The sequence below is a fragment of the Ovis canadensis genome, chromosome 8, assembly GCF_042477335.2.
Source record: "Ovis canadensis isolate MfBH-ARS-UI-01 breed Bighorn chromosome 8, ARS-UI_OviCan_v2, whole genome shotgun sequence".
Lineage (NCBI taxonomy): Eukaryota > Metazoa > Chordata > Mammalia > Artiodactyla > Bovidae > Ovis > Ovis canadensis.
Window position 1 is genome coordinate 70,892,215 of NC_091252.1, and position 27,235 is coordinate 70,919,449.

General features: G+C 39.3%; 1 long non-coding RNA gene across 4 annotated transcripts in view; it reads right to left on the minus strand.

Annotated features, from left to right (window-relative positions):
* LOC138445349 (uncharacterized) overlaps positions 1-27,235 on the minus strand; it is an 84,262-nt gene that overhangs the window by 53,679 nt on the left and 3,348 nt on the right. Inside the window, exon 3 of one of the 4 annotated variants that reach the window (XR_011258819.1) lies at positions 16,244-17,664. The exons of 2 other annotated variants lie outside the window; for them this stretch is intronic. This is a non-coding gene — a long non-coding RNA (uncharacterized lncRNA). Of the gene's footprint in view, positions 1-16,243; positions 17,665-19,562; positions 20,981-27,235 lie in introns of those variants that run through there. One more of the 4 variants, XR_011258820.1, reaches the window with a different exon arrangement.

Genomic DNA, 27,235 nt, shown 5'->3' on the forward strand with positions numbered 1-27,235 from the left:
GGAAGGAAAGTTATGACCAAGAGCTCAGAAAGGTTAAACAAGCCCTAGACTCTAAAGCATCTAGCTAATAATAGACAGGGCTGATATTTGAATTTTGGTTTAACACTGTGGCCCATATTCTTCCAAATATGCCACAAATCCAGTTCCTATAAAAGAGAACACAAAATTGGATGATTTTCAATGGCTGCCTGAGGGTCTAGACTTTGTGTCAAACAGGTTTAAAGGCAACATCACCATGTGAGGCTGAGTGACAGACAAATTTCTAAGTTGGTGGAGGAGTAATTGGTACTACAAGGTGTCCAAAGAGGAGACTCAATGGATAGAATTAAACCAAACTAGAGCCGTTGTTGTTACAGCTTAGCTCTTAGAGCCTGTAACCTCCTTAAAATAGCACCCTATTCTTTTAGGCAAAAGCCTGACACCTGTACTGCTCTGAGCCATAGGACTTTCCCAGGGGGTCCATAGGTAAAACAGGCTTCTCCTCTCATCTGAATTCCAGCATTTTAAGGGGACCTAAATTTCAGCAGGTTCTGAAGATATAAGAAGTCCAGCAACAGCAAGACAGGTGCCCTCATTTTTAAAACCTTATTCAAAATAACTGTCATCCTTGTCTTACCCTTGACATTGAGGGGGAAAGGAGCTGAAGATCCCACAAAGATAATAATTATGGTCTGGCATCCATGAAGCCACAATGAGCTCCTGTATCATGAGGCCAGGGTTTCTGCAGTATTCACTGGAATTTAAAGGACTAATTAATTACCCTCCCTTCCCTACTGGGTTCAGAACAAACTGAGAAATGAAAGGAGGATTCAAATGAAAGGTCAGAAGGTCAATTCGATTGCTGATGAAGCTGGATTTAGAATATTTTGACCGAAGCCAAAAGGGCTTCCTAAAATGCAGATTTACCAGGTATACCGACTTTCCAGAACCGTCTGCCATAGGCCCAGCTGTGCGTTCCCTGTCCCCACAGGCAGAAACTGCCCAGAGCTCTGCCAGATAGAGAAGAAAACTTCCACTCCTTGGCAGGGCAGTTGCGAAGGGAGAGGGCAAAAGATGCTGCCATATGCAATAAGGGGTCTCTGCTCCTTTGTCTGCCTTCACAGGAGGATCACGGTTGAACCAATGTCAGATTCTTGCTCTCTCACCAATTAGATAAACTAGTCTTCTTTCCATGGGTGGAGGAAATGGTGTAGAAAAGTCAAAAATTTAGTGTCTTCCTCCTCAAAGTCTACCCTTGGGCCAACATGGTCAACCTGGAAGCTTCCTGGAAATAAAGAATCTCAGGCCCTATCCTCACTTGTCTTACTTACTTACAATCTACTTTTTAACAAAGTCCTCAAATGATTTGTATGCACATGAAAGTTTGAGAAACAGTGCTTAACAGAAGTGCTGTTACAGAGATTTCAGGACAGAGCAAAAGAATTTGCCCAATAGAACCTTAAACAAGATGACCAGAGGGTCCAAAGGCCATCTTCAGTATTTCACAGTGAAGCTTAACCCAATGTAGGTAACAGGATTTTAACGAATATTTGGGATTTTAAACTAGAGTTATAGTTCCAGTTGTCTCAAATTAAATGAATTAGGTAAATTCCTAGGCTACTTTGAGTGAGTCCTTGCCAAGGTAAAGACAGAAAAAATAGGAAAGAAAGCATGCTTTTTTTTTTTTAGGAGTTCTTGGCGTCAAGCATATAAAGAACTGAGAACCACCATCAAATGGAGGAATCTAAATGGCAAATCCTGCATCGGGTGCTTGTGTGGATAGTTCTCTGCCTATTTCTGGCTTCACCGAATCTATACTCTGTCGTCTTTACTTTATAAGCAGCTTAGAGTTGCAAATACAAGTTAAGAACTCTCTTGATGGCACAAGAGATGGCACAGCTTTCTGACAGATTTTGTCTTATACAAGTCTCAGTTATTTACTCAATTCTTTGATAACCCAAATATTATATACCATTTTCTTGCCTTGGTGGTCAGAGTTGCAATCAGTTCTGTGACATTCACACTGGTATAAACATAACCAAAAAGTATCTTTTTATTATTTTTTTATTGGAGGACAGTTGATTCACAACGCCATGCTAGTTTCAGTTGCACAGCAAACTGAATCAGCCATACACACATACATACCCACTCTTGCCAAAGAGTAATCTTAACCATGTTTATTTGTCTCTTCCTCAAATGCCAGTGGTAAATTATTGCCGGCACAAGTCTCTTACCTCTTTAGCCACAACCTGCCCTGTGTTTGAAAATTTCGACCTCAAGTTGTTTTCACAATTCCTTCTAGGGCTCAGTGGAAGAACCTCTGCTTTATCAACAGCACGCTCTACTCTCTTTCTTGGAGTTTGTACTACTTGTGATCTGATCTTTCTTCATGACCATTGATGGCACAAAGTGATAGGTGGATGAAGTCTTCACACCCAGTGCTGACTATTAAAAAGTGCTTGGTTGATAAGAACAGAAATAACTCGCTCTTGCTCTCCAGACCCAAACAGGTATTACCTGGCACATTACAAATGAGCTATTCCATTTACTTAATGTTTCTCTTGGTTCCCTGTTAAGTATTTCAAACATTCTGATATTGCTCATAGTTCTTTCCTACAAAGTCCATCCATTGAAATATTTTCAATGGCAGTATGCCCAGTAACATATGAGTTATAGCTTTCCCTCCCCCCGTCCCAACAGTATACATTTACACAGGGCCTATCAGCATATAACCTCAAGACATTTTGGCAGTAAACTATTTCAGAAGCACACAGGGGAGAGAGAAGATGAATACCTAAGTTTGATTTACTAAATGGCTTTTCTGCTTAAGATGAAAATGTCAAAGGCCCAGATAATGGGGGGGGGGGGGGGGATCATTTTCCTGATGTGCTGTTCCTCCTTTGTGAATCTGTCTTTGTTCTGAAACTAAGCTCACCTTAGAAGTCTTATCAGCATAGCACAAAGAAAATTAGACATTTAGTTACCAATTATCTGATTTATGGGATTAATATAAACTGCTTAGATAATCCAAGGCACAAAGAACCTTCTGAACGGTGATTTGAGTCAGTTAATCAGGAAATTAAAGAAGTGTCATAAATTTTGATAGGTGGGGTACAGTACTAACTTGTTTGTATAAGTTGACTAAATTTTTCTGGGGAATTTATCCTTTTTCATTTCATCTTAGGTTGTGTCAAACAAAGTCACCAACACCAAGCTGCTCTGATGTTTGAAAATGATTGCCTATAATACTAAGATAATTTTATTTATAGAAATAAAACTATTTTTTAGCAATAATAACCAAACAGCTAATGGTCTATCCTCTAATATTTTGAGATAATGCATTCCACTTCCATTTGAATAGCTACTTTTCTAAAGCTATTACGTGTTTTAGTACCATTTCTTGCTGACCTTGCGTACAAACATTGATATAATGGTTTCATTTAAGTGTACATTTGGAAAACATACTCCCAAAATGAAAAACTAGCCTTATTATAGTCAAGTCCATTTAAATTTTAGCAAACTATTATTAGTAATGTTGGAGGAATGATGCAGAATGCTATGCTTAAGAGGAATTTTATTAGAACCGATTAAGCAGTTTACAGGCTTCCCATGTGGCTCAGTGGTAAAAGAATCCTCCTGCCTATGCAGGAGATGCAGGAGACTTAGGTTCAATCCCTGGGTCAAGAAGATCCCTGGAGAAGGATATGGCAACACACTGCAGTATTCTTGCCTGGGAAATCCCATGGAAAGAGGAACCTGGTGAGCTACAGTTCATGGGGTCTCATAGACTCATGTGAGCAGCATAGCAGCAGCAAGTCGCTCACCTCCATTTTCTCACTTGCTTTCCACAATAATTCTGTGAGATAAGCAAATCAGGTAACACTATTCCTATTATTTTACTGTTTGGGAAACAAGCTCAGAGAGGTGATAGAACCTGCCAGAGTCATACAGTTAATGATGGCTTTGGACAAAGACCCAGGTCCTCTGACTCCTTGTCCAGTTCTGTTGGGTTGTAGCAAAGACCCAGGGAAACATTTCTCACACAAAGATTGTAAAAACCCAAGAGAAATGAAATTGTTCTTGTTTTACTTTTTAAATTTTCTAACCAGATTACCAAGGAATCTTCTTTAAGTTCAAGAGATCTTTTTTCTGTGAAGAAGGCTGAGCACTGAAGAATTGATGCTTTTGAACTGTGGTGTTGGAGAAGACTCTTGAGAGTCCCTTGGACTGCAAGGAGATCCAACCAGTCCATGCTGAAGGAAATCAGCCCTGGGACTTCTTTGGAAGGAATGATGCTAAAGCTGAAACTCCAGAACTTTGGCCACCTCATGCGAAGAGTTGACTCATTGGAAAAGACTTTGATGCTGGGAGGGATTGGGGGCAGGAGGAGAAGGGGATGGTAGAGGATGAGATGACTGGATGGCATCACTGACTCGATGGACATGAGTCTGAGTGAACTCCGGGAGTTGGTGATGGACAGGGAGGCCTGGCGTGCTACGATTCATGGGGTCGCAAACAGTCGGACACGACTGAGCGACTGAACTGAAATGAGATGTGTCAAAAAGAGGAAATTTAGAATGTTTTTAATTTAGTAAAAAATTCTTATGTAGCCTTTTAACATATACCCAGGATAAGACTCACTATAACTAGAAAAAATAATACTTTTTACTTTTTACATATACGATTTACATATAATTGTATATAGGTCATCTCATTTAATGTTCATGATAACCCTATGGTTGATAGAACAGGTGGAGAAATGGAGTCTCAGAGTGTCCAAGTGACTTGCAAAGATTTCCAGCTGGCAGAGATAGAGTCAAAACTCTGATATATTTCAAGGATGATGTTCTTTCCACTACTCCATAGCCTGTGGTCACCTTCTATTAGATGAGGCTTAGCAGAATTAACCTGGCTCCCTGTGCCACTAGGAAACAATCGACAAATACTGTGTAGCACATCTGATGCTATGAAAGTGTTCAGTGAAGGAAGTTAAACCACAGGTACTTCTCCCAAGGGTATGGACTACCAGTCATCTTTAGTCCTATGCTCTGAGAGGGAATAGTCATAGTTTGTACTCAACTCTTCTTTGGATCATATCATCATAGGCATTTTGCTGTCCTGTTTTTGGAAGCAGCCCAAATCTGATACCCATTTGATAGAAGAGATTTGGAATACAGAAACATCTTAAGAATTAACTTTTACCTGCAAACCCATTAAGAATGCCTGACTTGAAAGAATGACACCTGTAACGGACTATCCACATCCTGCCTTCAAGCTGCATTTCTTCATTCTTTTTTCTTTAACTCCAAATTGCAATCTGTGACAATTTACAGCTGATAGTTTACAAAGTGAGTAAAGAAGATAAACTTGTCCAAAGTTAGTTGTACAGGGCTCCAAACTGATATCGACCGTAAGGAGAAAATACTTGCATCTCAAGATACAGAAGGGGAAGTTTCCAGACATTATGTTATCCACATACAAGGATGTGAGGAAAACATGATTTAATTAAGGATTGTGAACAGAACACACTTCAAATGTCCTTTCCATCTTATTTCCCAGTAGCCTCAGCATTCAACAAGAACATCTACTACGCAGATGATAAATTTGTTAATCTGTTTTCTGCAATAAAGCTTATTTCTGTGAGTGCATTACTCATTCAAAAAGTTCTAATATAATAACCCTATGTGCGAATTTTCTTCTCCTAGTAATCTTAATTATCCATTTTATTGCCATGTGCTCAACTGTCAGCATACTATTTGCCAAAAAAAACTTTTTTGAAAATAATAAATTCCTAAAGTTTTGAGTTAATAAACTTGATGGCAATCTTGAATTTTATTATTAAATTTCCTCAAAGCCCCGCCCCCCAACACACACACACCAAATGACTACTGTAGGCCTACAGCACAGTCGGTATTCTGTTTTACAATGTTTACCACCCACTTCAGACCACTTTCACAAGCATTCTGGTTATGAAACAGCCCAGTTCTGGCATGTGGTAGGCTGCTACCAGCCTTACATAAGCCAATCATTGACCAATTATATATTTGGGGAAAATGAAAACAGAAAGCATGTTACTTTGTTCATTTTCAGAACAAGGTATTTTCAAGTCTCTAAAAGTCTCTCTCATTCAATCATCTATTCAATTATTTATTCAAGCATTCATTGAGTGCCCACTATGTTCCAAACCAGCCTAGGAAACACAGTACAATTTTGCCACCCAGACCTTCCACCCCATTCCACACTGATGTACCATTTTACAAAAATATGAAGTTCAGTGGAAGAGAAAATATAGTTAATTATGATGTTATTAAGTAAGCACTAATGGAAATATAAGCAGCAGTATGACTAAAAGAAAATTCAGTTGAGCTTGCAATGTAGTTATATATATAGTTTTTGTTTGTTTAGTTGCTAAGTCATGTCTAATTCGTTTGTGATCCCATGGATTATACAGCCCATCAGACTCCTCTGTCCATGATTTTCCAGGCAAGGATACTGACTGGGGTGGTTTGCCATTTTCTTCTCCAGGGGATCTTCCTGACCCAAGGATTGGTCTCCTGCATTTAGGAGGAGAATTCTTTACCTGAGTGGTTTTATATACCAAGCCACCCTATGTATCACTCCCACCCTACTCACAACGATTCCCAAATGAAACCTATAAGTTTGTTCTACGCTGTCTCTGAGCCTCAACTTCTCTGCTGCTGCTGCTGCTGCTGCCAAGTCACTTCAGTTGTGTCCGACTCTGTGCAACCCCATAGACCACAGCCCACCAGGCTCCCCCATCCCTGGGATTCTCCAGGCAAGAACAGTGGAGTGGGTTGCCATTTCCCTCTCCAATGCATGAAAGTGAAAAGGGAAAGTGAAGTCGCTCAGTCGTGTCTGATTCCCAGCGACCATGGACTGCAGCCTACAAGGCTCCTCTGTCCATGGGATTTTCCAGGCAAGAATACTGGAGTGGGGTACCATTGCCTTCTCTGCTCAATTTCTCTATCTTCCACCATTAAGCTGCTGCTGTTGCTAAGTGGCATCAGTTGTGTCCGACTCTGCGTGACCCCATAGACGGCACCCAACAGGCTCCTCTGTCCCTGGGATTCTCCAGGCAAGAGTACTGGAGTGGGTTGCCATTGTTTTCTCCCCACCATTAAGCTAGTGCCTTCATTTGAGGATGTCTCAGAAAAAGCTACTGCTATAATATAAATCACCTTGAGTGATATACATGGCTAAACATTTTTGTAATCTTAGGCAAAAATATTTACTGATTTTATTTTTCAATGTAGAAAATAGTCAAAAGCCAAGATCATCTGCTAAATTTGTTACACGTTTTCCTGTTCTTTTAGAATGTTTGAAATGTCTTACATATGGCAAATTCTCACTCCTTTAAAAAAGTAAATAAAGAAAATCTAATTTAAAATTGAAATTGTTTCATCCAAATGTGTTTTATAATAATTCAATTTTGTTTGAAGACGACCATTCTTTGTTTTTATGAGGTTTAATATGAGATTAAAGATGACAGTGTCTGTGTGAGAGAGAGAGAGAGACAAGGAGAGAGAGAAATCTTATAAAAACAGGAAGGTGCATTGTAATGCCTGGTGAAATTCAGTGCCATGAAGATAATACTTAATTTGGGTAGTGATCTGGGTTCATCCAAAGTTTAGGCAAAATCCAACCTTGGCCAATGCTGTGCTATGCTTAGTCGCTCAGTCGTATTCAACTCTTTGTAATCCCAAGGACTGTAGCCTACCAGGCTCCTCTGTCCATGGGATTCTCCAGGCAAGAATGCTGGAGTGGGTTACCATGCCCTCCTCCAGGGGATCTTCCCAACCCAGGGATCGAACACAGGTCTCCCGCATTTCAGGTGGAGTCTTTACTGACTGAGCCACCAGGGAAGCCTGATGTTTGTTTCTCTAAACCATCTTCCTCATCTTTATCTTCCTCTTCCTCTTTTTCCTCATCATTACCACCACCACCATTATCATTATCTCTACAATTTATCCAAAAATTGCCAACTCCAGGCAGAATTCTGGCTGTTTTATGCATCATCTTCACAACAACCCTTCTAGGAAACTGATACTTAGATTAAGTAAACTGTCTATGCAACTAGCTAGAGAAACCGAACTAGAATTAGAATATCGCAGCACTGTTTATAATAGCCAGGACATGGAAACAACCTAGATGTCCATCAGCAGATGAATGGATAAGAAAGCTGTGGTACATATACACAATGGAGTATTACTCAGCCGTTAAAAAGAATTCATTTGAATCAGTTCTGATGAGATGGATGAAACTGGAGCCTATTATACAGAGTGAAGTAAGCCAGAAAGAAAAACACCAATACAGTATACTAACATATATATGGAATTTAGAAAGATGGCAATGATGACCCTGTATGTAAGACAGCAAAAAAGACACAGATGTGTATAGCGGACGTTTGGACTCGGAGAGGCAGAGGGTGGGATGATTTGGGAGAATGACATTCTAACATGTATACTATCATGTGAATTGAATCGCCAGTCTATGTCTGACGCAGGATGCAGCATGCTTGGGGCTGGTGCATGGGGATGACCCAGAAAGATGTTATGGGGAGGGAGGTGGGAGGGGGGTTCATGTTTGGGAATGCATGTAAGAATTAAAGATTTTAAAATTAAAAAAATAAAAAACTAAAAAAAAAAAATAGTTAAAAAAAAAAAAAGAATAAAATACATCTAAGTGTCAGACCATTTCCACTAGTTTCTTAGTAAAGGCAGAGCTGTCTTCCATCTCAGCCTAGTTGCAGAACAACCCATGTGCAGGGCTCTAGGGCATGCTTCCATGGGAGCGTGGAGCCAGCAGCCCTACAGCACAGCACTCACGTGACCTCAGCCTTGTGACTTGCTTCTGTATCAGCTGGGATAGTGTGACAGAAGTCTAGGAGAAGAAGAGTGTGTCCTCAGAGAAGGTCATCTTTAATCCTTCAATGGCTTCTCTGTGACTCTCTGATTCTAAGGCTGATTTTGCATTAGTTTCATTTTCTCTCTTTTTTTTTTCCTTCCTCTTAATCACTTTTTAAAAGAAGACTTAAATTTTCAGATCAGATACTGTAATTTAATAGGAATTTAAGAGGTAACTGCAGATGGTCAGAAGGTGCCAAGGGAGGTTACTATTGGCTCCTTTCCCTCCAATCCTGCAGCAAATGCTGCCATCTGCTCTCAGGGAAGAGCTCAATAAAAAATTCCATGAATAGAATTAAATTGCTTTAAATTCACTACAATTACTTCTTTTGTTGGGAAGTGTATTCAATTTATTAGATTTTTACCAATATCTTCAACCCTTAGGTATCTTGTAGAATGTGTGCTGATACAAGGCAGGAATTCAACAGAAAACATGCTATTTTTTTCAATACAGATTTTAACACTTACATTCAGTTCAGTTCAGTCACTCAGTCGTGTCCGACTCTTGCGACCCCATGAATTGCAGCATGCCAGGCCTCCCTGTCCATCACCAACTCCCGGAGTTCACTCACACTCACATCCATCGAGTCCGTGATGCCATCCAGCCATCTCATCCTCGGTCGTCCCCTTCTCCTCCTGCCCCCAATCCCTCCCAGCTTCAGAGTCTTTTCCAGTGAGTCAACTCTTCGCATGAGGTGGCCAAAGTACTAGAGTTTCAGCTTTAGCATCATTCCTTCCAAAGAAATCCGAGGGTTGATCTCCTTCAGAATGGACTGGTTGGATCTCCTTGCAGTCCAAGGGACTCTCAGGAATCTTCTCCAACACCATAGTTCAAAAGCATCAGTTCTTTGGCTCTCAGCCTTCTTCACAGTCCAACTCTCACATCCATACATGACCACTGGAAAAACCGTAACCTTGACTAGACGGACCTTAGTTGGCAAAGTAATGTCTCTGCTTTTGAATATACTATCTAGGTTGGTCATAACTTTTCTTCCAAGGAGTAAGCGTCTTTTAATTTCATGGCTGCAGTCACCATCTGCAGTGATTTTAGAGCCCAAAAACATAAAGTCTGACGCTGTTTCCACTGTTTCCCCATCTGTTTGCCCTGAAGTGATGGGACCGGATGCCATGATCTATGTTTTTGAATGTTGAGCTTTAAGCCAACTTTTTCACTTTCATCAAGAGGTTTTTAGTTCCTCTTTACTTTCTGCCATAAGGGTGGTGTCATCTGCATATCTGAGGTTAGGGATATTTCTCCCGGCAATCTTGATTCCAGCTTGTTTCTTCCAGTCCAGCGTTTCTCATGATGTACTCTGTATAGAAGTTAAATAAGCAGGGTGACAATATACAGCCTTGACATACTCCTTTTCTTATTTGGAACCAGTCTGTTGTTCCATGTCCAGTTCTAACTGTTGCTTCCTGACCTGCATACAGATTTCTCAAGAGGTAGGTCAGGTGGTCTGGTATTCCCATCTCTTTCAGAATTTTCCACAGTTGATTGTGATCCACACAGTCAAAGGCTTTGGCATAGTCAATAAAGCATAAATAGATGTTTTTCTGGAACTCTCTTGCTTTTTTGACGATCCAGCGGATGTTGGCAATTTGATCTCTGGTTCCTCTGCCTTTTCTAAAACCAGCTTGAACATCAGGGAGCTCACGGTTCATGTATTGCTGAAGATAAACAATTTTTCTATATGGAACAAAGTCTGTAAGAACTCAATAGGTATAATACAAAAAGAAGAAAAAAAGAAAACTTAGAGCCACATATACATTTTCAGATATATTGACAAACTCTAGAAATCACATCTTAAATACCATGGGTAAGAAATGGTATGGACCTAACAGAAGAAGAAGATATTAAGAAGAGGCTGCAAGAATATACAAAACCATACAAAAAAGATCTTCATGAACCAGATATCCACAATGGTGTGATCAGTCACCTAGAGCCAGACAGCCTGGAAAGTGAAGCTAAGCGGGCCTTAGGAAGCATCCCTACGAACAAAGCTAGTGGAGGTGATGGAATTCCAGTTGAACTATTTCAGATCAAAAAAGATGATGCTGTGAAAGTGCTGCACTCAATATGCCAGCAAATTTGGAAAACTCAGCAGTGGCCACAGGACTGGAAAAGCTCAGTTTTCATTCCAATCCCAAAGAAAGGCAATGCCAAAGAATGTTCAAACTATCTCAAAATTGCACGCATCTCACACACTAGCAAAGTAATGCTCAAAATTCTCCAAGCCAGTCTTCAACAGTATGTGAACCATGAACCTCCAGATGTTCAGGCTGGATTTAGAAAAGGCAGAGGAACCAGAGATTCAATTGCCAACATCTGTTGGATCATCAAAAAAGCAAGAGAGTTCCAGAAAAACACCTACTTCTGCTTTATTGACTATGCCAAAGCCTTTGACTGAGTGGATCACAACAAACTATGAAACTGGACATGAAACAACAGACTGGTTCCAAATCGGGAAAGGAGTATGTCAAGGCTATATATTGTCACCCTGCTTATTTAACTTATATGCAGAGTACATCAGGAGAAATGCCAGGCAGGTTGAATCACAAGCTGGAATCAAGATTGCTGGGAGAAATATCAGTAATCTCAGACATGCAGATGACACCATCCTTATGGCATAAAGAGAAGAAGAACTAAAGAGCCTCTTGATGAAAGTGAAAGAGGAGAGTGAAAAAGTTGGCTTAAAGCTCAACATTCAGTAAACGAAGATCATGGCATCCGGTTCCATCACTTCATGGCAAACAGATGGGGAAACAGTGGAAACAGTGGCTGACTTTATTTTGGGGGGCTCCAAAATCATTGCAGATGGTGATTGCAGCCATGAAATTAAAAGAAACTTACTTCTTGGAAGGAAAGTTATGACTAACCTAGACAGCATATTAAAAAGCAGAGACATTACTTTGCTAACAAAGGTCCATTTAGTCAAGGCTATGGTGTTTCCAGTAGTCATGCATGGATGTGAAAGTTGGACTGTGGAGAAAGCTGAGCACTGAAGAATTGATGCTTTTGAACTATGGTGTTGGAGAAGACTCTTGAGAGTCTCTTGGACTGCAAGGAGATCCAACCAGTCCATCCTAAAGGAAATCAGCCCTGAATACTCATTGGAAGGACTGATGCTGAAGCTGAAACTCCAGTACTTTGGCCACCTGATGCAACGAGCCGACTCATTGGAAAAGACCCAGATGCTGGGAAAGATTGAAGGCAGGAGGAGAAGGGAATGACAGAGGATGAGATGGTTGGATGGCATCACTGACAATACACATGAGTTTGAGCAAGCTCTGGGAGATGGTGAAGGACAGGGAAGCCAGTGAGCTGTAGTTCATTGAGTCGCAAAGAGTTGGACATAACTGAGTGACTGAACAACAACATATGGTAAATGAATATTTGAAAATGGAGCCAAGAATAGTCAGTGGTGGAAAAGATGGTCTTTCAAATAAGTGGTGCTGCAATAAATGGATATCCACATCAAAAGAATGAAACTGATCCCTACTTTACACAACTCAAGAAATTAATTTGAAGTGGACTAAAGACTAAAATATAAGACATAAAGCAAACTCCTAGAAGTAACCAGTAAAAGTGCCCGTTTGTCTTAGCAAGGACTTTTGGGATATGACACCAAAATCATAAGCAATAAAAGCAAAAACAAATAAGCAGAACTACATCAAATTAAAAAGCTTCTACACAGCAAGAGAAACAATCAATAAAATGAAAAGGCAACCTACAAATGGGAGAAAATATTTGCAAATCGTATATCTGATAAGGAATTTATATCCAAAATATGTAAGAAACACATATAATTCAATAGCAGAATAATGACAATAATCTGACTTTAAAAATGAGCAAAGGATATGAATAGATATTTTTCCAAATATATATACATGGCCAACTGCTGCTGCTGCTAAGTCGCTTCAGTCATGTCTGACTCTGTGCGACCCCATAGACGGCAGCCCACCAGGCTCCCCTGTCCCTTGGATTCTCCAGGCAAGAACACTGGAGTGGGTTGCCATTTCCTTCTCCAATGCATGAAAGTGAAAAGTGAAAGTGAAGTCGCTCAGTCATATCCAACTCTTAGCGACCCCATGGACTATAGCCTACCAGGCTCCTCTGCCCATGGGATTTTCCAGGCAAGAGTACTGGAGTGGAGTGCCATATGTTCAGCATCACTAATCATCAGGAAAATGCAAATCAAAGTTGCAATGAGATATCACTTCACACATGTTAAAATGGCTATTACCAAAGAGACAAGAGATAAATGTTGATGAGGATGTGGAGAAAAAGGAACCCTCTGGTTCCCCTGGTTCCCATTGGTGGAAATGTAAATTGGTACAGTCACTATGGAAAACAGTATGGGGGAGTTAATTCAAAAAACTATAAATAAGACTATCATATTATCGGGCTTCCCTTGTGGCTTAGCTGGTAAAGAATCCACCTGCAATGTGGGAGACCTGGGTTCGATCCCTGGGTTGGGCAGATCCCCTAGAGAAGGGAAAAGCTATCCACTCCAGTATTCTGGCCTGGAGAATTCCATGGACTGTACAGTCCATGGGGTTGCAAAGAGTTGGACACGACTGAGCAACTTTCACTTCACTTCATCATGTTATCTAGCAATCTCACTCCTGGGTATAAATTCAAAGGGGGAAAAATGCCTATTTTGAAGAGATATCTGTACCCTCGTGTTTACTACAGCATTATTTACAATAGCCAAAACATGGAAAATACCCAAGTCTCCACTGCCAAACAAATAGGTAAAGAAAATGTGGCATATACATGAAATATTTATCAGCCATGAAAAGAAGTAAATCTTGACATTTGGAGAACATGGGTAAATTCTGAGGGCATTATGCTAAAGTCAAAGAAAGAAAGAAAAATACTGAATGGTCTCATTAAATGTGGACTATTGAAAAAAACTGAATTCATAGAAACAGGATATAGATTGTGTGGCTGCCAGAGGTGACATTGTGAGGGAAACAAGTAAATGTGGTCAAAGCGTACCAATTTCCAGTTATAAGATGAATAAGTTCTAGGGATCTAATATATAGTACAGTGACTATAACTGATAACACTGTTTTGTATACTTGAAAGTTGCTGATAAAGTAAACTTTAAACATTCTCACCACACAAAAAATAAATGAATAAAATGAAAATGGTAGCTATGTGAGGTGACGGATATGTTAACTAACCATATTATGGTATGCATTTTGCAATATATATATATATATATCAAATCTTCACAATGTATAGCTTCAACTTACGCAATGTTACATGTCAATTCTTTTACAGTAAAATGGGGGAAAATATTTGTTTAAAGAGTCTGATAGGCAGGTGAGAAGCTCAGCTTTCATTTCAGTGGACACATACTTCCCTTGGAACATGATATCTCTAAATCAGCTGAGACTAGAGTTGTAGAGATTAGATGAAAGACTTTAGTAAATGGTACATATTAAGCATTTCATGTAAAGAACTACTTCATTATACATCCCTTACACACACACCTATGTCTTCTGGTTCTAGAAGAATAGCACCATGGACCATTGGCTGATCCATAGTATATGCTGCATCTGGCAAGACAACTACTGACTTGGCAAGATAGTATCTCCCAGCTGGTATTTTGGCAAAGCTTTAAGCACATTTTTCCATTGTTCTCTCAGGCCAGATACTTCTGAAAGGTGGATCAATAGAACAGATGAATCTCAAAGGGCATCAACCAAATATCTTTTTCTGTACAGTGAGTTCCTAGATCAAAAACAATGTGTGGGACACCAAAAACATGTAGAAATAACTTCATAACTCTATAGCAGAAACCTAAAAGCTGTGAAAGCAAACTAAATCCTAAATTATTGTCTATTGTAGTAATAAGGATTAATTGAAGGAGCCCTCAGCATGGCTGATTAAGAAATGGGAAGAAAACTAGAACTTGATGGGTCTAGAGGTAAAGGACAAACAAAGCTGCTAAGCCAACCCCACTGCAAGGAAGCAGGTTTACCATCCACAGAAGTGTCCAAGGACGTCTGGCAACCCATGTAGAAAATGCCCACCACTTCCCAAGGGGCCTTAGGCTTGGCAAATGGGCTGCAGGAGAAGTGAGTGCCTTATGGCAGAAGTAATATTCACAAATCAAGCAGTAGAAACCATGGGAGCTGTCCCCTGGAGGCTGTCTCACTTGTTACAGAGTCCAGACAGTAGCTGAGTATTTGTGGAACATGGTCACACTCTCAGAAAAAAGGCTGGACCCAAACAAGGGCTCAGGAGCTCAGAGAAGGGCTCAGATCCAGAAGTAACTATATGGTCTGAGGAGACTGACCCCAACCTACTCAGTATGTGATTTCAGGTGACAAGACTTTTCCATATGACACATGTTGGTGAGGCCAGGGCTATCAAGGCCAAGTAGAGCTGAGAAAGCAAAGATTGACACCTTTGTTTTATTTATAACTCACCTATGCTTATTAAATTCTCCTTTACTTGTGTCTTATTCTTCCATATCTTCTCCTTGACCCACATCATTTTCTATAAGAGACCCTACATGCCTGTGCTCTGAAATAGATAAGGCCCTAAATATTAGTTTTTCAGCCTTGGTCATCTTCATTCTCAGAAGAGTCTAACACTAACTTGTCCGTAAATTTGCTCAACTGTGTATCAAACTGCATTGGTTATTTTAAAGGTATTAAGACAAAGTAACAAGGATTTACTTTCAGGAACCTTGTAATCACTCCCATGTAGAGTACCACTGTAAAGGTTGCCCATTTCAACATCAATATAACATCCTGGACTCCCTTGGAGAGCATTTTTTAGGCAGAGTGGTGTTGCAATTGCTAAGGCAGCTGCATTCTTTCTGGAGAATAGCAAAGAGTCTTTGAAGCAAGCAAAAACATATAGTCATTGTGTATGTTAGCACTGCCCTTGAAATAACAAAAGCCTTTTGATAGAAGTTCTAAGCTACAAGTGTTTCCAGGGATGCTTGAGGATAATGGGCATAAACTCACACTCCTGCATTTACAGTTGGCTCATCTCTTTTGTGACTCTTCCTGGTGAACAAAAAACAAGAATGAAATAGACATGAAATGAACATATACTGTGTTGTGTGGGGGCATTTTACCTAGTTTTCAAAGAATGGTTTAGCACACTGAGTTCAAATATAGGGAATTGTGGGAGTTAAATGAGTTTATAAAGTACCCACGGCTGTATTCAGTCCAAATATGAGTCAAAGAATCCCACAAAACTCATATTATAAATGTGTCAAAGAGAATCAGATTAGAGCTTTGTGAATTCCTGAGGGTTTTTCAAGTTAAATCACCAATTTTAAAAAATGAATAAATGCCAAAGTAAAACCTTTTCTTAACAAAAACACTTTAATAGTAGGCAAACAAAGCAACAATTTCTAAATCTCTGCTGATCCCTTGGTAGTCCAAACCTCTTACCACGGCCCCAAGACTGTAGTATCTGGGTTTTCATCCACATGCCAGCTTCACCTTTCTTTCTGTCACACAGGTCGCCTTGCAGCTAATTTTTTTTTATATTTTGGGTTTTTGCACATTAAGTTTCCTTTGCCCTAGAAAAGTGTGCCTTCCTCCGTATCCACCTTACATGACTGGCTTCTTCTAATCCTTTAGGTCTCAGCCTAAATGTGACTTTCTAAGAGAGATCTTCCTAAAATTTTGGTTCAAAACAATCTCCACACAAGCAGGCTTTTCATGGAAATTCATAAGCTAATTGTGAAATATTTATGGCAATGCAAAGGGCCAAGAATACCCAAGAGAATCTTAAAGAAGATACCAAAAAGCACTAAGGGTAAAAGAAAAGAATGATAGATTGAAATACAATAACATAAGATATCTTCAGTTAATGATACCATTAAGACTGTGAAAAAAGCAAGACATAAATGTGTGTGTGTGTGGGTATGGGTTTGTGTAGTCTTGCATCCAGATATATAAAGAATTCTTCTAAATCCATTAGAAAAAGAAAGATGACCCAGTAGAAAAATGGGTAAAAAAACCTGCACAAAACTTCACAGAATAAAATAAACAAATGACCTATTAACAAATGGAAAGATACTCAAACATCTTAGTCATCAGAGAAATGCAAATTAAAACTACATTAAGAAAAAACACATACCCACCCTCTAACATAGCTAAAATTTAAAACTCTGACAATATCAACTCTTAGTAAGGATGTGGAAACAACTAGTTATCACTGTTTAGTCACTTAGTCATGTCCAATTCTTTGCAACCCCATGGACCACAGCACTCCAGGCTTCCCTGTCCTTCACCATCTCCCAGAGTTTGCTCAAACTCATGTCCATTGAGTCAGTGATTTCATCCAACCATCTCATACTCTGTCATTCCCTTCTCCTGCCTTCAATCTTTCCCAGCATCAGGGTCTTTTCAGATGAGTCAGTTCTTCGCGTCGGGTGGCCAAAGTATTGGAGTTTCAGCTTCAGCATCAGTCCTTCCAATGAATATTCAGGGTTGATTTCCTTTAGGATTGACTAGTTTGATCTCTTTGCAGTCCAAGGAACTCTCAAGAATCTTCTCCAACACCACAGTTCAAAAACATCAATTCTTCAGCACTCAACCTTCTTCACAGTCCAAATTTCACATCTGTACATGACTACTGAAAAAACCATTGCTTTGACTATATGGACCTTTTTTGGCAAAGTGATGTCTCTGCTTTTTAATATGCTGTCTAACCTTGTCATAGCTTTTCTTCCAAGGAGCAGGCGTCTTTTAATTTCACGGCAGCAGTCACTGTCCTCTGTGATTTTGGAGCCCAGAAAAAAAAAAAAAAAAGTCTGTCACTGTTTCCATTTTTCCCCCATCTATTTACCATGAAGTGATGGGACTGGATGCCATGATCTTAGTTTTTCAAATATTGAATTTTAAGCCAGTTTAAATTCACATTAATTTCTGTAGGAGTTAAATTCACATTAATTGCTGTAGGAGTGTAAGCTGGTACAACCATTTTGAAAAATAAAATTGGTACATCTACTAAAGCTGAGCATATAGCATTCACAGTCAGCCATACAGTCACTCCTTGTTATCTGCAGGGAGACTAGTTCCAGGATCCTCATGGATACCAAAATCCATGGATGCTCAAATCCCTTATATAAAATGATGTAGTATTTGCATATAACTAACTACATCCTCCTATTTACTTTAAATCACCTAAAGATTACTCATAATGTCTAAAACAATCTAAACACTATGTAAATAGTTGCTGGCATGTGTCAAATCCAAGTTTTCCTTTCTGGAACTTTCTAGAACTTTGTTTTCTCAAAATATTTTTTATCTGCAGTTGATTGAATCTGCCCATGTGGAGGGGCACCTGTACTATGAGCTAGCCATTTCTCTCCTAAGTATATAAACAAGACAAATGTATGCATATGCTTTGCAGACAGCATGAAAAAGGTACATAACAACACCTCAGAGTATAATAGCTTGAAATTGGAAACAGTGCAAATATCCACCAAGCACCGAATGGGAATGGTTAAGTAAAATGTGACTTAGCCATTCATACAACAAAATACCAAAGAGCAATTTTAAAAAAGCAAACATTTAACAGTATAGAAGAATCTCACAAATATATGCTGAGTGAAGTAAGCTAGACACAGAAGACTATACACTATATGACTTCATTTACATAAACTGAGAAAATAAACTGATCTATGGTGCTCTTGCTGTAGTGGAAAATACCATTTGCCCACATTAAAATTTTTTTAAAGTAGTATGTAGAACTAATGAAAAATTTATTTCTCTTTCCCATACTATATTTCCATGTCTTTCTTCTCCATCTTCATGTGATTAATTAACCAGATCATTTCTAGGTCAGAACTTCCAAAGCAATGACAAGGACAAACTGTGAAGACATGCTGACTTCAGCATATGGGTAAATATATTTGTCCAGTAAAAACTGAATGTTTCTTTAAAGAATAAAATCATATATTTGAAACAAAACAAAATAAAAATGTATGCACTCATCCACACTAATATACTCAAAAACGCAGGATCAGCCTAGGACCTTGCTAAGATTTCATATGTATAAATAATATGAGCAAGGGTTTCCCTCCCTCTAGAGTGGTAAGTTGTGAGAAAAATGGAATCTGGAGTTGCCTACAGTCATTTTCCCAAACCATGAGCAATAAGCCATCCTTTTTAGATAACAGATAAAAATGAGGCCAATATGTAAGCGAGGTCAAGAAAAACAGTATGTAGAGACAGAGCCCTGAAACAAATTTGGGCCCTTTGATTCATAACTTTTTTTTCTGCTTTAAAGAGTTTGCATTGTGTTTTCATTATTTGCAGTTAAAAGTTCGTGGGTACTCTAGACCAGAAGACAAATATATTAAAAAAAAAAGTTGGGGGAAAATTAAAGATATCTGTCTGTGTTTAAGCTATATAGGTTTTCATTAGGCATATTTTAAAAATTTTCCAGACTGTTTTAGCAAACTTCTTATAGTTACCAATTATTTACCTTGAGTTGGTTTAATGATGTCTGTCAAGTCTCTCACACTCAGTTCTTTCAGATAAGCTCTAAATTATTCATTTTTTAAAAAATACATAGGTTCCTTGCACACCCACTAGAATGATTTTAAATGTTTTACTGATCATAGCATCTTCATCAACAGAAGTCTAGGGAAGGAAAAGGGGACAAAATTCAGAGCAACCATTTCCACAGTTTTTATTAACTTTGTGAAACAGTGTGTCAAGAGAAAATATCACAAATTAAATTGAGTTTTCTGTATTAGTTATAGATTTTATTTACTCATAAATTTTAAACTTCATCTAAGGTGCTTGTTTCAGACTCCCAAATCAATGTAGTTCCTTTTGCACTACTAATATTTGGAAAGGTCAAGTATTTCAAAACATCTTTTACATCATGAGTTGCCCCAAGAAAAGAATATCTGTTTCTGGTCATTTTAAGGAATGTTGTTAAAAATTGTCTGCATATAAGTTCAAAGGCTGTGACTTAAAGGACTGATTTCTGCTATTGAATAACCTGCCATTTGGTTTGTGAAGAGATATCTTCTCCATGAGTTATGAATAGTCATCAAAGTAAAAGACAGTAACTGTTCCAAAGAGCAAAGCCATGAGAAGCCCCACAACTTCAAGTATCTCACCTCTTCTAGGAAGAATGGGAGGCAATGGAGTAGTATGATATTAGACTTAGAACCCAGAAAACTTGCAACTGATCTGTATACGTCAACGAAAGAAGAGAAAATACAGAACATGTCCTTGGGTACTGAGAATCAGTACAAATCCTGCGGGGCTTCCCAGGTGGCGCTAGTGGCAAAGAACACGTCTGCCAATGCAGGTGCCACGGGAGGCACTCGTTCAAGCCCTGGGTCGGGAAGATCCCCTGGAGGAGGGTACAGCAGCCCACTGCAATATTCTTGCCTGGAGAATCCCATGGACAGAGGAGCCTGGGGGACTACAGTCCACGGGATCGAAAAGAGTCTGACATGACTGAAGCGACTTAAGCACACATGCACACATAAGCCCTGTGATCTAGACCAAAACTCAAGAAACAAACCCAAGGAATTCAAACTAAAAAATGCTTACATTCTTAATGTTCACAATCGCTCCATGAATCTTTACCGCTGGGGACCAAAACAGCAGGGACAAATAAACTATCATATGAACTTATCCAAACTACTGAGAAGTAACTCAAAATATATATCCTGGAGATGGTTGTTGATGCCCATCAGTCACACTGTCAAGAAGCAAAATATATTTACTATTGAAAATCTAGTCAAACAAGTAACCTACTTTACCTTACAGTCATAACCTAAGAAGTACAGCCTCTCTCCTGTTAGTGCATATATACACATGTATCTAGAGTAACATATCATTGTTAATCATTTATATTTTTCAATTTTTTATACACTGCAAACAATGGTTTTCAAAAATTAAGGAGAAAATACAATATCTCCAGGGGTCATAGCAATTCATCTTCAAACAATGCAAATCCAACAACACATGAGTCATACACTAAGTGAGTCGGTCAAATCAGGGGCTGTGCTAAACTGGTGATTCATCATCAAATTGAATTCACATTCACGTTTTTCCTGTCACTGGAAGGCAAACACAAGAGGTTAAATTATTTTTAAAATGTATCTTCTTGACAAACACACCAGATTTGCAAGTGAAACTGGTAACTTAGTTTGATGTCAAGCTTCTCCAAAGTAAATCAAATAATGGAAGTAAATAGCTCAACCTAGACTGAGTTCTGTGTATCAAAATCCACTGAGAGGTATCAATCACACATAAGAGAGAACCTGGAATGCCAGGTTTTGACCTTCTATACGCACAGCAGGGGCTTATAAAGGGTAATCAAAGCAAGGGATGGGGGCACTGAGTTCCCACAATCTTCCTGTGTAATGTGGGCAGACCTTTGTATTTCCTGGAATCCCAGCTTCACTGCCAATGAAATTTAAGTGGTGCAAATTAGCCTACATGTCACACCAGTTAGGGTGGAGATTGAATGTATGGTTTGCTCGCTAAACCCCCAAAAGAAAAAGAAAAATGAAAAGCATCTCTACTCTGGCCCTGGGCCAGCAATACCTGTCATTCCCACTTACTATTGCTTTTGAATTAAGGCATTCATTCTCAAATATGGTTAGTGATAGGGTCACCTGGGGAGCTTGAATAAATATCATTGTCCAAGCCCAATCCCAAACCAGCTAAATTACCACCTCTGGAGGTAGGGTTGAGGCACACACTGGTCATTGTTATTAATTATCCCAGTGATTCTGATTCATTGAGATCTGTGAGAAGAGTCACACAGCTTTTATATCATCTGGGAACTAACTTGTTAGAAATGAAATTCCTGGGCCCCACTTCAGATGGACTGAGTCAGACTCTTTGGGGACAGGATCTAGCAATATGATCTGAATTTTCATTAGCCCTCCAGGGGAGATGTAAGCTAAACTTATAGAATATTTCAGTGAATAAGGTATTGAAGATTCCAGTTAAAATTCAATGTTATCTAGAAATAGTATCATGTTAAATCACTACACTGACTGTAGTACTTTTATTTAACCTGTTCCTGAAAGAAAAGGACAGACAATAAGAAAACTTAGATGGAAGAAGATGTAGAAAAGAAGCTGTCTGACACAAGCATAATGTGAGGCAAAAATATGAGCCACTAATACAAGCCACTCTGCAGTATCACATTTTCTAGCTTTTATTTTTTTATAATTATTAAAAGATAAAAAGAGGACTTCCTTGGTGGTCCAGTAGTTAAGAGTCTGCCTGCCAACGCAGGGGACATGGGTTCGATCCCTAGTATGGGAACCAAGATTCTGCATGCAGTGGGGGCACCTAAGCTCACCCATCGCAAGTACTGAAGCCCGCTCGCCCCAGAGCCCATGCTCTGCAACAAGAGAAGCCACCGCAGTGAGAAACCCAAGCCCCACAACTAGAGAGTAGCCCCTGCTCACCACAACTGCAGAAAGCCTGCGTGCAGCAGCAAAGACCCAGCTCACTCAAAAATGAAAGAAATACAAAACAATAAATATTAAAAGACACAGGTACAATTACATTGAATAATACTGATTCAACCTAATCAATCCAAGATGTTATCACTTCAACATTAATCAATATAAAAATCATTGGTGAGTCATTTTACATTCTGTTTTAATACCAAGTCTTCAAATTCTGGCATGTATTTTGCACTTAACAGTTGCAATTTGGGCCAGCTGTATTTCAAGCTCTCAATACCTCATGCAGCCAGTGGCTACCATATTGGATAGAACACGTCTAGATGCTTGCTTCTCAAACTTCAGCATAAGATGAATTACTTCAAAATCATAGAAAGGCACAGTCTGATTTAGTAGATCCAGCATAGGGCTGCAGAGTCTCTTTTCTTATAAGCCTCCAAGCCTGGCCAGCTATACAATTTTTTGAGGACAAACACAAGATGATAATGCAGAGTTCCTCATTTAAAAAGCAGAAAAGAATTGCCTCCAAGGGTTTTAAAATATAAAATTTCTTCCTCTTTCCTATGACCTCTCTTCAACCCGACATAGTGTTTTGTCTTTGCTAATTAATGTTACACAGCTTGGGCACTGGATGGGGAGGGGAGAGGAGTGTGGAGAAGGGGTTGAGCAGAGAACTTCGCAGTCAAAGAAGGGGCTACCTTGTGGTTCTATATGTGTGAATGTGCCACTTCATCTGGTGTACTTTAGTTTATTCATTTATTTTTTGGCCACAACATGCAGCTTGTGGGATCCTAGTTCCCTGAACAGGGATTGAACCTGTGCCCTTGGCAGTGAAAGATCAGAGTCCTAACCACTGGACCACCAGAGAATTCCTTGCTGTTGTTCTTTATGTTATAAAAGCTGAAACTCTATATACAGAATGAATAAATCTACATACACAGTAGTTCTAAAATTTCCAAGATTTTATACCACAAAAGTAGGTCTTTTTGCTTCCCTGTGAGGAGAAATTGCCTCTTTCAAACCTGAATCCCTTTACCTCCAAGGAAAGGAGGCTTGACTCTGAGAATCCCTGGCTGTTGCTGCTGCTGCTGCTGCTAAGTCACTTCAGTCGTGTCCAACTCTGTGCGACCCCAGAGATGGCAACCCACCAGGCTCCCCCATCCCTGGGATCCTCCAGGCAAGAACACTGGAGTGGGTTGCCATTTCCTTCTCCAATGCATAAAAGTGAAAAGTGAAAGTCAAGTCGTTCAGTCGTGTCTGACTCCTAGCGACCCCATGGACTGTGGCCTACCAGGCTGCTCTGTCCATGGGATTTTCCAGGCAAGAGTACTGGAGTGGACTCCCTGGCAGCTTGACTCAAATGATACAAATAAGCTGACCTTTTAAGTAAGGAGAGGTATTTAAAGAAAAAGCCAGCATCAAAGAATTCTGACCTTTCCTTTCCAGGATCGTCCTCCTGACATGCTGACCCAAAAACACACAGAATCTGACCATTTATCAGAAATAGTGTAGAAAAATTGGACATAGGAGAATGACTGGAAACTCTTATCCCAACTTTTTAATTAACTGATTGATAATCTTCCTTAAATCACAAAGGTTCTGAGGTAACTTAGAAGAATATATGCCATATAAGTATACAATGAAAATAAACACCAAGAAAGATATAAATCAGATTACATTGTTAGAATCAGAGGAAAGAGCAGGACAACACTTTATAGGCCAAAATGTCCAACTGAGGAACAATGGTTGGTTTGCAAATCATTTCTCGCCACCCAAAGTGAAAATGGGAACCCTGTCAGTGTTATTGTTTTCATACAGCCTTCATTAGGAGAAAATACCAGTTTCCCAGAGAAAGCAAAAGACTTTCTGTACTTAAATCTGAAAGAAATTACTCACCTGGATGCTAAAAATTATGTTGGAGCCTGTTTTCAACAATATTAGAAGGGGGAGAGTGGGGAAGTTGCCAGAACAGTCTTCCTCACCTATTTTTTATGGTTTCTTTGTAAAAGACAAAAGCACACTTGAAAATATGAAATAGAACTAATAGGTCTGTATTCCCTGTCAATTCACTCCTCTGATTCAATCCATATTGGATTAGTATATGTACATATGTTCTCACAGTTGATATTGATCATTGGTTGGAATATTCCCTGGAAAAGGAAATGACAACCCACTCCTGGAAAATTCCATGAGCAGAGAAGCCTCGCAGGCTACATGTAGTCCATGGGGTCAAAAAGAGTCGGACACAACTGAGCACACACACACACGGGGGAGAGCGCAGGTGGACACATAGGACTTGCTGACAAGCATCATACCAGTTCTTCGAGCTGGCGAGGTCTACTGTTGATTGGCTATCTGACACTATGACAAGCTGCAACAGAGACAGAGTGGACAGGCATGGTTGCATGGTCTCTGATGAAGACAGCCGGACCCCACCTGAAGGCCAAGTTCTTACAATCTATTACTATACTTATGGCTGAAAGCCACCTTCTTCTTCTTCCATCTCTTAGAGGGCAAGTCATGCCTTTCTTTATACACAGAATGAAAATTAGATAATGCAAAAGAGTGCAGGCATTTATTGAACTTACAGCAGTGACTACAATAACCAGTAGCCTCTTGAGAATGTTCAGATATTCTGGATTAGTGTAAATGATTCAGTTCTAAATAAAATGTCAGCCTGCCAGTGTCAAACTGCTAATACTAAAGTGTTAGTCACTCAGTCGTGTCCAGCTCTTTTTGATTCTAGGAACTGAAGCCCTTCAGACTCCTCTGTCCATGGAATTCTCCAGGCAAGAATACTTCAGTAGGTTGCCATTTCCTTATCCAGAAGATCTTCCCATCCCAGGATCGAACTCAGTTCTCCTGCATAGCAGGTGGATTCTTTACCATCTGAGCCACCAGGGAATGCTAAAGTAGTTATTAAAATAGATCCAAGATACATGACCAAATGAGGTGACTGTAACATGTGAAATATGTGAAGCTAGGGCTGAAGCCCTTTTTGAGCATGAAATGAATGTCTTCTACAGATGCAGTATCATAGAGATCAAGAGAAAACTATCAATAAAGGGTCTATTACTAATAAATTACAAATTCTTTTATTTCAGAAATAATTTGCAGACCTTTGAAATCAAAGTGTGTAGATTAGTGTGTAAAGTAAGGGATGGGTAAGCAGTAAAGAGTCAGTGGGCATGGGAGTCTGATATCAAGAGAAAGAGAAAACCAACCTTTTACAGGGTGAAAAGATGGAGAAACAATTACTTATAAACGTAAACTCTATGAACTTCAAGTTCTAAAATTCTATGAGAATATGATCATAAAGCAAGTAATAGATTTTAGTCTTCAAATCAACTCTCTCGTATCTGTTTTAGGTATGAAAAATTCTGGATGGCTACTTCAACTTACAGTAAAGTTAATGTATACACTTCAGAACTTAAACAAAGCATCATCACTTTTATATGCTAAGAATTTATTGTTTTGCCATAAGATTGGAACTCTGATTTCTTGAGAATTTATTGAAGACATTTTTAAAATCCAACAAATGGTTAAAAGATGTGTCAATAGTCACTCTTGTTTTAATTAGTTTTTCATTTTAGCTGTTATACATTATTACTTTAGAATTTTTACTACTAGTATTCACTTTAATGAATTGGATATCATTCTTAATGGAAGAAAAGCAGTTTAATATCATCTGAAATTTGGTGGAGCCTTTGTAAAGTTAATTTTTCTCCAAAGATGGATCTTAAAAGTGCTTCAACCTCATAAATTTGGAGCCAAAGTCATGTCAGTTTAACTTGAATGCTCGGTGACCCAAGAAGAAGCTTACTAACAGCTTTATTAGGCAGAGGAATATTGCTGAGTCTAGTAAAATTCTCACTGTCCAATCAAGTCTTCAGCAACTGAGTTCATTCTCATTCTCTTCAACTTCACAGCAGAAAGAATAACCTTGAGATGCAGGTCTCCCAGGGACTCAGCCTGCTGTATTCAGAGCCCAGCACCGCTATGAAATTAGCACCATATTTCTATCCTCTGCAGAGGAATTCATGAGTGGCCAGAACTCCCACTCCATATCACAGATCACAGTTTGTAATCACAGACTGATGTGATTATTTAATTCATGTCTGTTCGTCCAATAGAACATTGGTGCCCACACGGTGGGCACAGGGCTTACTTTGCACACCTCACTGCCCTGCATGGTGCCAAGCCTTCACTGGCACGTGGTGTGTGTTTGTTGACTGAATAAGTGACAATGTATGCTGGGAACAGACTAACAAACTTCCTTATGTCTGCCTTACCCTTAATCCAAATGGGGGAAACAAAGAGGGATTTGGTTCTGAGTCTCATTTACACTTTAAGCTTTTCTAGTTATATTCTGGATAATATTTTAGTTAGACCGTTTTAGTTTAAAGAGTATATATTGATTGATAGGCATTTCATGTGTTCACCTTTATTTGGTAAACAACATATATGAGTGAATCACTATGTAATACACAGGAGGGTGCAAGGTGGCACAGAGCTAAGGGACAATGACAGAGAAGCTGCCCAAGACACAAGGGCCAAGAGGAGCTGAGGGTTTTTAGGAGACCATAGCCTCATAACCAAATTACATCTACTTTTGGGAGAGTTGCTGTTCAGGATATGACTGTGCACAGTCTGGAGGCTGCCATAGACACCAACATAGAATTTCTGATCTTCTCTCATCTCTCATTCTTCTGTCTCACTACCACCTCCTACACCCAAAGCTGGGGAGGGCTAAGAGATCCGTGTTAGAATGAAGAGATTGTATCTTCCTATTTCCTGCCTTAAGCTTTTGACAGGAAATCTTGACATTTTTCTTTCTCCTTTAGATTGATTTTTTCCCCAGGATAGATTAAATTAGAATCTCCTCCT